General features: G+C 42.8%; 1 long non-coding RNA gene across 1 annotated transcript; it reads right to left on the bottom strand.

Annotated features, from left to right (window-relative positions):
* LOC143296251 (uncharacterized) lies at positions 1–1,711 on the bottom strand. The gene is made up of 2 exons (XR_013057114.1): positions 164–1,711; positions 1–79 (listed from the first exon to the last, which is right to left on the bottom strand). It is a non-coding gene; the product is annotated as an uncharacterized LOC143296251 (long non-coding RNA).
* Positions 1,712–9,829: the final 8,118 nt, after the last annotated feature.

Genomic DNA, 9,829 nt, shown 5'->3' with positions numbered 1-9,829 from the left:
TCATGAAAGAAAAAAACAACTCATGTATGTCATGAAAGAAAAAACAACAACTCATGTATGTCATGAAAGAAAAAAACAACTCATGTATGTCATGAAAGAAAAAAACAACTCATGTATGTCATGAAAGAAAAAACAACTCATGTATGTCATGAAAGAAAAAAACAACTCATGTATGTCATGAAAGAAAAAAACAACTCATGTATGTGATCTGTTAATTAGTGGATGCTCTTACCTCAATGTCTCATCTTCATGTTCTGACCTGAACACTCATACTCCAGATTCTGTATCGGGTATATTAACTTTACAACCATTTCTCTTGCTGTAACTTTTTGTTGCTCTCTCTCTCTCTCTCTCTCTCTCTCTCTTGCTCGCTTTCTCTCAGTCTGTCTGTCTGTCTGTCTCTTTCTTTATTCAATGTATTCTGAAAGAATACATCCACAAAGACATAGACATTATATGTGTCTGTGCACACATGCATGCAGGCACAGACACACAGACACAGAGAGACAGACACACACACAGACACAGACACACACACACACACACAGACACACACACACACACACACACACACAATGTTCATGGCAGAAAGTAGTCATAATGTTTGTGTGTGTTTGTTTCAATAATATATCATAAAAATTATGTGCCTGAGACTGTATCACTGTTTTTTTGTTTTTGTTTTTTGGTTTTTTGGTTAACTGACTATAGTGGGTACGTAATGTTTGTGCACAGCTAAAGAAGTACATGTGTAAAACACACTTTCTGAGCAAACTGCTGCATTTGTACAGAAAAGTTATGCTGCTGGAATTGTACAGATGTTTTATGTCATTATGATGTCACATATTTTTTTGGTTTTATGTGGAACTGTGTTGGCCATGTTCCTGCTGGTGATTCTGATGAAAATGTTTGTTTTATTGATATAGTAAAATGTAAGTCCGTGTTTTGACCTCAGGATATTTCATTTGGAAGATACTTGTCAGGGAGTGTTTGTGCTTAAAAAAAAAGAAAGAATAGAATAGAATATGTCTTTATTACCAAGTGTACCAGGAATATCGGGGGGGGATAGTACATAACAAAATATAAATATAAATCGAAAATCATACACAAACACAGATACAGTAGAAATTAGGATACATACAAGTGCATATCAATATAAAAACTTGTGCATACTCACACATGCACGCACTGCACACACACACACACACACAGACACACACACACAGACACACACACACATATATACGCACACACACACATACACAAACTCTCTCTCTCACACACACACATGTTTGAACAGAAGCTGCATATTACACATAAACAGAATTAAACACAAAATAAACAGGACAGCTATCCCCATGTCACCATTGGTTGGTGCCGTCCTGAAAAGTGTTTGTATCGTTCTGCTGTGAACCATGTTACACTGTTTGAAAGGAATGCAATCATCTGTAGGCAAACAACTATTCATTTGTGTGATTCAGTGGTGAGTGAAACTCCACTGCACATGTTGAAAACAATAGATGTTGAAATACTGTTGCTTAGTGCCACCTTATATTTGTCTTAATGGTTGGAAATTGGGGTAATGGTGGGGGGGGGGGGTAGCTAGGGGGGACTGATGTTAGTGTTCATCAGAGACAGAAATCTAAAGTGTTTCAGTGACATGTTTTCGCATGTTTGTTTATTTGTTTTACCCTGTGTAACAGCCGCGTAATAAAAGGAGCTGCAGTTGACTAACTTTTTCACAAAATATCTGTTTGTGGTTTGTTTGTTTGTTTTGGGTTTTTTTGGGTTTTTTTTTAATACAAATTTACAACACCCAGTCTCATCACAATCCTATAAACCCTTCATCTATCCAGAGAGATTGACAGAAGAAACATGACTGCAACTCACTTCTGAGCTTGCTTACACATTGGGTGTTTCCTGGATGGGCAATTCTTTAAAGACATCTTCAGTGTTACTTACCTTATTGAGGTTTGAAAAAAAAAAAGAAAAGAAAAAAGAAACTGAATCAAAGAAAAGGTAAAAATGATGAAAATAATTCTGCAGAGTGGTGGTTTAGCCAGAAAACACACGGTACTAGATTTTTTCCTCCTCTCCCACAAACAAATGAGTGATGATCTGGGTGCTAGTCCTTTGCATGGGATGATGAAGTGTGGCATGCATTTGGCATTTGTGAATAAAAGAAAAAATAAATGAATAGATAAATAAATAGATCAATAGATAGATAAAGATGAATAAGTAGAAATATAAAAAAAAAAAGCATACCTGACAAAATTATTTTGAAAATATCTGCTTCGATAGGTCTTCAGACAGATACACACAGACTGGGAAAAGGTGGCACAAGACTTTTTAGCTAGAGTACAGTACAGTGCAGTATGCGACAGTCAGTTTTGTCTGAAAATGACCGTGAGAACAACAGAGGAGGTAACTGCTGTCCCCACTATCTGGGCTGGAATTTGATTATTAGTGGAGAGTGTCTTGCCCATGATACATCCTGTGTCTGGCTCACGCTCTGTCCTTACTCTCTCGGTCAAGAGGGCTTTAGGACAGCTTGAGCTGGGATGGTCCCCAAAGTCCTACTAGGCCCCAAGGCTGCAGCGCCTAGAGCCTGTGCAATCTAGAACAGTACATTACAGTACAATGCAGTACAGCACAGCACAGCACAGTCCAGTACCACACACCACAGAACAACACAACACAGCACAGCACAGTACAACACAGCACAGTACAGCTTATTACCTACAGCAGTGCAGTAAAGCACAGCATAGCACAGCACAGCACAGTACAACACAACACACCACAGTACAGTACAACACAGCACAGCACAGCACAGCACAGTACAACACACCACAGTACAACACACCACAGTACAGCTCATTTCCCTACAGCAGTGCAGTAAAGCACAGCATAGCACAGCACAGCACAGTACAACACACCACAGTACAGCTCATTACCCTACAGCAGTGCAGTAAAGCACAGCATAACACAGCACAGTACAACACAGCACAGCACAGCACAGCACAACACACCACAGCACAGTACAGCTCATTACCCTACAGCAGTGCAGTAAAGCACAGCATAACACAGCACAGTACAACACAGCACAGTACAGGTCAGTACCCTACAGCAGTGCAGTAAAGCACAGCATAGCACAGCACAGTACAACACAGCACAGTACAGCACAGCACAGTACAACACACCACAGTACAGCTCAGTACCCGACAGCAGTGCAGTAAAGCACAGTACAGTACAACACACCACAGTACAGCACAGTACAACACACCACAGTACAGCTCAGTACCCTACAGCAGTGCAGTAAAGCACAGTACAGTACAACACACCACAGCACAGCACAGTACAACACACCACAGTACAGCACAGTACAACACACCACAGTACAGCTCAGTACCCTACAGCAGTGCAGTAAAGCACAGCATAGCACAGCACAGTACAACACAGCACAGTACAGCTCAGTACCCTACAGCAGTGCAGTAAAGCACAGCATAGCACAGCACAGTACAACACAGCACAGTACAACACAGCACAGTACAGCTCAGTACCCTACAGCAGTGCAGTAAAGCACAGCACAGCACAGTACAACACACCACAGCACAGCACAGTACAACACAGCACAGTACAGCTCAGTTCTCTTCACAATGGTACAGCATAACACAAGGAGGAAGGTGGCAGAGTGGTTAAGATGCTCAGCTGTCAATACAGTGTCCGTGAGCGTCTGGGTTTGATTCCCACGCTCGCCCCTTCTTCCAAGTTCAACTGGAAAATCAAACAGCATCTAGTCATTCTGATGAGATAATAAACTGGAGTCCTGTGTGCAACACACACCTGGCGCACTGGAAAAGAACCCAAGGCAACATAAGTGGTGTCTTCTGGCAAAAGTATTGTACAATACACTACAGCAGAGCACAGTAAAGTACAGCATTGCACAGTGCAGCACAGTACGTTATGATACAACACAGCACAGGACAGTACACCACAGCACAGCACAATACAATACAGTATACTACAGAACAGCACAGTACAGTACACTACAGCACAGCACAGTATAGTACACTACACTACAGCACAAAGTACAATACACTACTGCACAGCACAGTATAGTACACTACACTACAGCACAGTACAGCACACAACAGCAAAAACACAGCATAGTAAAATACACTACAGCACAGCACAGTATAGTACACTACAGCACAGTACTGTATAGCACAATACACTACAACACAATACAGTACACTACAGCACAACACAGCACAGTACAATAGTCTACAGTACAACACAGTATAGTGCACTACAGCACAACACAGTACAGTACACTACAGCACAACACAGCACAGTACAATAATCTACAGCACAACACAGCACAGCACACCACAGTACAGCTCATTACCCTACAGCAGTGCAGTAAAGCACAGCATAGCACAGTACAACACAGCACAGAACAGTACAACACACCACAGTACAGCTCAGTACCCTACAGCAGTGCAGTAAAGCACAGCATAGCACAGTACAGTACAACACAGCACAGTACAGTACAACACAGCACAGTACAGCTCAGTACCCTACAGCAGTGCAGTAAAGCACAGCACAGCACAGTACAACACAGCACAGTACAGCTCAGTACCCTACAGCAGTGCAGTAAAGCACAGCACAGCACAGCACAGCACAGTACAACACAGCACAGCACAGTACAGTGCAACACAGCACAGCACAGTACAGTACAACAGCACAGCACAGTACAACACAGCACAGTACAGCTCAGTACCCTACAGCAGTGCAGTAAAGCACAGCACAGCACAGCACAGTACAACACAGCACAGCACAGCTCATTACCCTTCAGCAGTGCAGTAAAAATCACAGAACAACACAGCACAACACTGTACAACACAGCACAGTACAGCTCAGTACCTTTCAGCAGTGCAGTAAAGCACAGCACAGCACAGTACATCTAAGTACCCTACAGCAGTGCAGTAAAGCACAGTACAACACAGCACAGTACAGCACAGCACAGTACAACAGCACAGCACAGTACAACACAGTACCGTACAACTCATTACCCTTCAGCAGTGCAGTACAGCACATCACAGCACAGCGCAGTACAACACAGCACAGTACAGCTCAGTTCTCTTCATCATGGTACAGCATAACACAAGGAGGAAGGTGGCAGAATGGTTAAGATGCTCAGCTGTCAATACAGTGTCCGTGAGCGTCTGGGTTTGATTCCCACGCTCGCCGTTTCTTCCAAGTTCAACTGGAAAATCAAACTGAGCATCCAGTCATTCTGATGAGATAATAAACCGGAGTCCCGTGTGCAACACACACCTGGCGCACTGGAAAAGAACCCATGGCAACATAAGTGGTGTCTTCTGGCAAAAGTATTGTACAATACACTACAGCAGAGCACAGTAAAGTACAGCATTGCACAGTGCAGCACAGTACGTTATGATACAACACAGCACAGGACAGTACACCACAGCACAGCACAATACAATACAGTATACTACAGAACAGCACAGTACAGTACACTACAGCACAGCACAGTGTAGTACACTACACTACAGCACAAAGTACAATACACTACTGCACAGCACAGTATAGTACACTACACTACAGCACAGTACAGCACACAACAGCAAAAACACAGCATAGTAAAATACACTACAGCACAGCACAGTATAGTACACTACAGCACAGTACAGTATAGCACAATACACTACAACACAATACAGCACAATACAGCACAGCACAGTATAGTACACTACACTACAGCACACAGTACAATACACTACTGCACAGCACAATATAGTACACTACACTACAGCACAGTACAGCACACAACAGCAAAAACACAGCATAGTAAAATACACTACAGCACAGCACAGTATAGTACAATACAGCACAGTACAGTATAGCACAATACACTACAACACAATACAGTACACTACAGCACAACACAGCACAGTACAATAATCTACAGTACAACACAGCACAGTACAATAATCTACAGCACAACACAGTATAGTACACTACAGCACACCACAGTACAATACACTACAGCACAACACAGCACAGTACAATAGTCTACAGTACAACACAGTATAGTGCACTACAGCACAACACAGTACAGTACACTACAGCACAACACAGCACAGTACAATAATCTACAGCACAACACAGTATATAACACTACAGCACAGCACAATAATCTACAGCACAACACAGTATAGTACAATACACGACAGCACAACACAGTATAGTACAATACACTACAGCACAACACAGTACACAAAAGCAAAACAGTATAGTACAATACACTACAGCACAGTAAAGTAGAGTACGACACTGTGCACTATAGTACAGCACAGTACACTACAGCACAACACAGTATAGTACAATACACTACAACACAGCACAGTACAGTACAGCACAACACAGTATAGTACAATACGCTACAGCACAGCACAGTACAGCACAACACAGTATAGTACAATACACTACAGTACAACACAGTATAGTACAATACGCTACAGCACAGCACAGTACATTACAGCACAACACAGTATAGTACAATACACTACAGTACAACACAGTATAGTGCAATACACTACAGCACAGTACAGTACACTACAGCACAGTACAGTGCAGTACACTACAGCACAGCACAGTATAGTACAATACACTACAGCACAGCACAGTGCAGTACACTGCAGCACAGTACAGTAGAGTACGGCACTGTACACTATACCACATCACAGTACAGTATACTACAGCACAGTACAGTGAAGTTTCCTACCAGTTCATTTGATTACTAATGGCTCGTGCTCCTTCCGTTCAGGACAGACATACGGCTGCTCCCTCTCTATCATTTTTTTCCTGTGAGGCGATCGATGGTGGTGTGCCTCTTTTACTTTTCTTAAAATTTCTTCAGGAGGGGGGGTGGCATGGCAGAATGGTGGAGACGCCTGTCTGCCAATACAGTGTTCGTGAAGGTCTGGTGTTCGATTCCCGCACCCGTCCTTTCGCCCAACTTTGACTGGGAAATCAAACTGAGCGTCCTGTCATTCGCATGAGACAATAAACCGAGGTCCCGTGTGCAGCACGCACTTTGCGCACTGAAAAAGAACCAACGGCAACAAAAGGTTTGTCCCGTAGCAAATTCTGCAGAAGAAATCCACTTTGATAGGTTCACAAATATATAAGCATGCACTCAAGGCCTATCAAGCGCGTTGGGTTATGTTGCTGTCAGGCATCTACCTAGCAGAGGTATGTGGTGTAGCGTATATGGATTTGTCCGAACGCAGTGACGCCCCCCTTTTAGAAACTAAAACTGAAACTTCAGATATTCCCAGATGTCGACCGCTCGTTGTTGTTACACTACCAGCAAGTCTGTCGGCTCGCTCATTTCCCTTCATATCTACAGGTCTGAAGCGTGACAATGACTGAACAGGAAACGAATGATGAGTGCTTAAATAACAGCTCTCGGTCGGCCCTACCCAGGCAGTAGGCAGTCTGCATGTTGTGCAAACGACTCCGTGTTTGTAAAGCGTTTAGAGCCTGGTCTCTGACCGAGGATAGACGCTATATGAGTTTCCATATCAATCAATCAGTCGATCTTTACGTGTCTCTGGCGACAGATCCGGTCAAACAGCAAGGTCTGACCAAAAGCCTATCAAGACTCATCCGGCACGGCGGGAAGTAAGTCACAGTATGTATGTACATTTCTCTTTTGATTCACGTGCGATATTGCTGCCTTGCTAAAGAACCTACCTTCGGTACATGTATATACACCTTTTAGTCTCTCTCTCTCTCTCTCTCTCTCTCTGTACTTGCTGAGCAAACACAGCAAGACATAGCTAAGCGCTAGCACACACTGGTCTAGTTCGCCAGCCAAGGAACGACCAAACCATTCGTTCCTCATTCAGTGGAAATGTTACTGTAAATAAGACTTGAAACAGTCAGGTGGGGTTTGACTGAGTTGTTTTTTTTTTTTTGCCCTTCCACTGTTCTGAAAACTGATCACCCAAATACTTTTCATCGGCATCGACAGCAACAGATTCATCAAAAATGTGATTCAGCATTCTGCTGGTGGGATTCACACGAAGGAATGAAAAAAAAAAACAGAGAGAGAGGACAAAAGAAAAGATTTCAAAAGAATACATACCAACGAAGCAAAAGAATGAAGGTGTTCTGCTTTTAGTGACCAAGCATTCCATCTAACTGTGATGTAGAATAGATAACTATATAAATGATTGGGTTTTGTTTTTTTTAGATGATAAATAAATATAGAGAAAAAAACCCCACCAAAACCTGACAGTCTTATTGTGAATGTATGTGGTCTTTTCGGAAGCATCCAAAGGTTGATTAAAAGGACTCGACAACCACGATCGAATGAATATTTGAATGTTTCAACCACAAAATGGCAACAGCAGCCTCAGGTTTGTCTGTCTACTTCATCATCACTTTACCTTCCGTCTGACTGGATGCTTGTCCGTTCGTCTGTCTGTCTCTTTCTTCGCCCTTTCCATATTTTTATTTATTTTATGATTATTATTCTAATTCTAGTTATTATTATCATCATTATTTTATTTTATTTTCAGTATCCATGTCTTTTTTCTTCTTCTTCTTCTTTGTTCGTGGGCTGCAGCTCCCACGTTCACTCCTTTTTACATGAGTGGGCTTTTACGTGTATGGCCGTTTTCACCCCGCTATGTAGGAAGCCATACTCCGTTTTCGGGGGTAAATCTCTTTCGTCGATTTTATGTTGTTATTTTGTGTGTTTTTTGTGTGTGTTCATTTTGCGACTTGTATGTAATATAAATGTTAACGAATCATGCATTTCGCTTGTATCAATTCACATCTCTGTCTCTCTCCTTTCCTCCCTCTCTCCCCCCCCTCTCTCTCGGTAGATTGGTAAGCCAGCCTGTGTGCTACTGAATATCCCCACAGTTGGAAAATGAAATGATTCATTCATTCATTCACTCATTCATTCATTCATTCATTTATTCATCCCCCCCCCCCGCCCCGCCCCCCTCTCTCTCTCTCTGTGATTCTTCTCCAGCTTAGCAGTGCAGCCATAAATATTGATTCTCGTTCCCATGATAATAGAAGGAATATGCTTTGCTGAGGCTGGAACCTATGTCCTCCCAGTCGCCAGTCCGTGACGCTAACCGCTTCGCCACGGCGAGGGGTCATTCTGTGTTCTTTTCTGATATATAGATAATGATGGATATATTTTCCCCCTATCATAGGCTGAATCATTATTAAAGAGAGAGAGAGAGAGAGAGAGAGAGAGAGAGATGTTTGTATTTTCTGTTGCCACCAGAAAATAGTATGTAGATTGCCGGTTCATTTGTTCCTTATCTCTCTCTCTGTTTCTCTGCATACGTGGACGCTTTTGTGCACACGCGCGCGCATATTTGTGTGTGTGTGTGTGTGCGTGTGCGTGTGTGTGTGTGTGTGACATTGATATCTGAAGGACCTTCGATTGATATCGTTCGATTCTGTCTTCTCATTGTGAGCCTCAGCAAAATTAAGGGAAGAAAGCGATCATTGTTCAACTGTTACCATGGATATAAGCAAGCCTGTCCAAATATTCTCAACATCGCCACCGCTCTTCTTTCGACCCCAGCTGTCATCCCACCCCTCCTTGCCTCTGTCTCTCTTTCATCCGCTCGCTAGTTTGCTCGCGCGCGACTGTGACATTTTGCAAGTGTGTGTATGTGTGTGAGTGAGTGTGTGTGTGCTCGCGGCATGTGTGTGTGTGTGTGTGTGTGTGTGTGTGTGTGTTTGTGTGTGCTGTGAACGCTGTGTGTGT

This window comes from Babylonia areolata, chromosome 21, assembly GCF_041734735.1.
Source record: "Babylonia areolata isolate BAREFJ2019XMU chromosome 21, ASM4173473v1, whole genome shotgun sequence".
NCBI lineage: Eukaryota > Metazoa > Mollusca > Gastropoda > Neogastropoda > Buccinidae > Babylonia > Babylonia areolata.
This window is presented reverse-complemented; position numbering and strand designations above follow the sequence as displayed.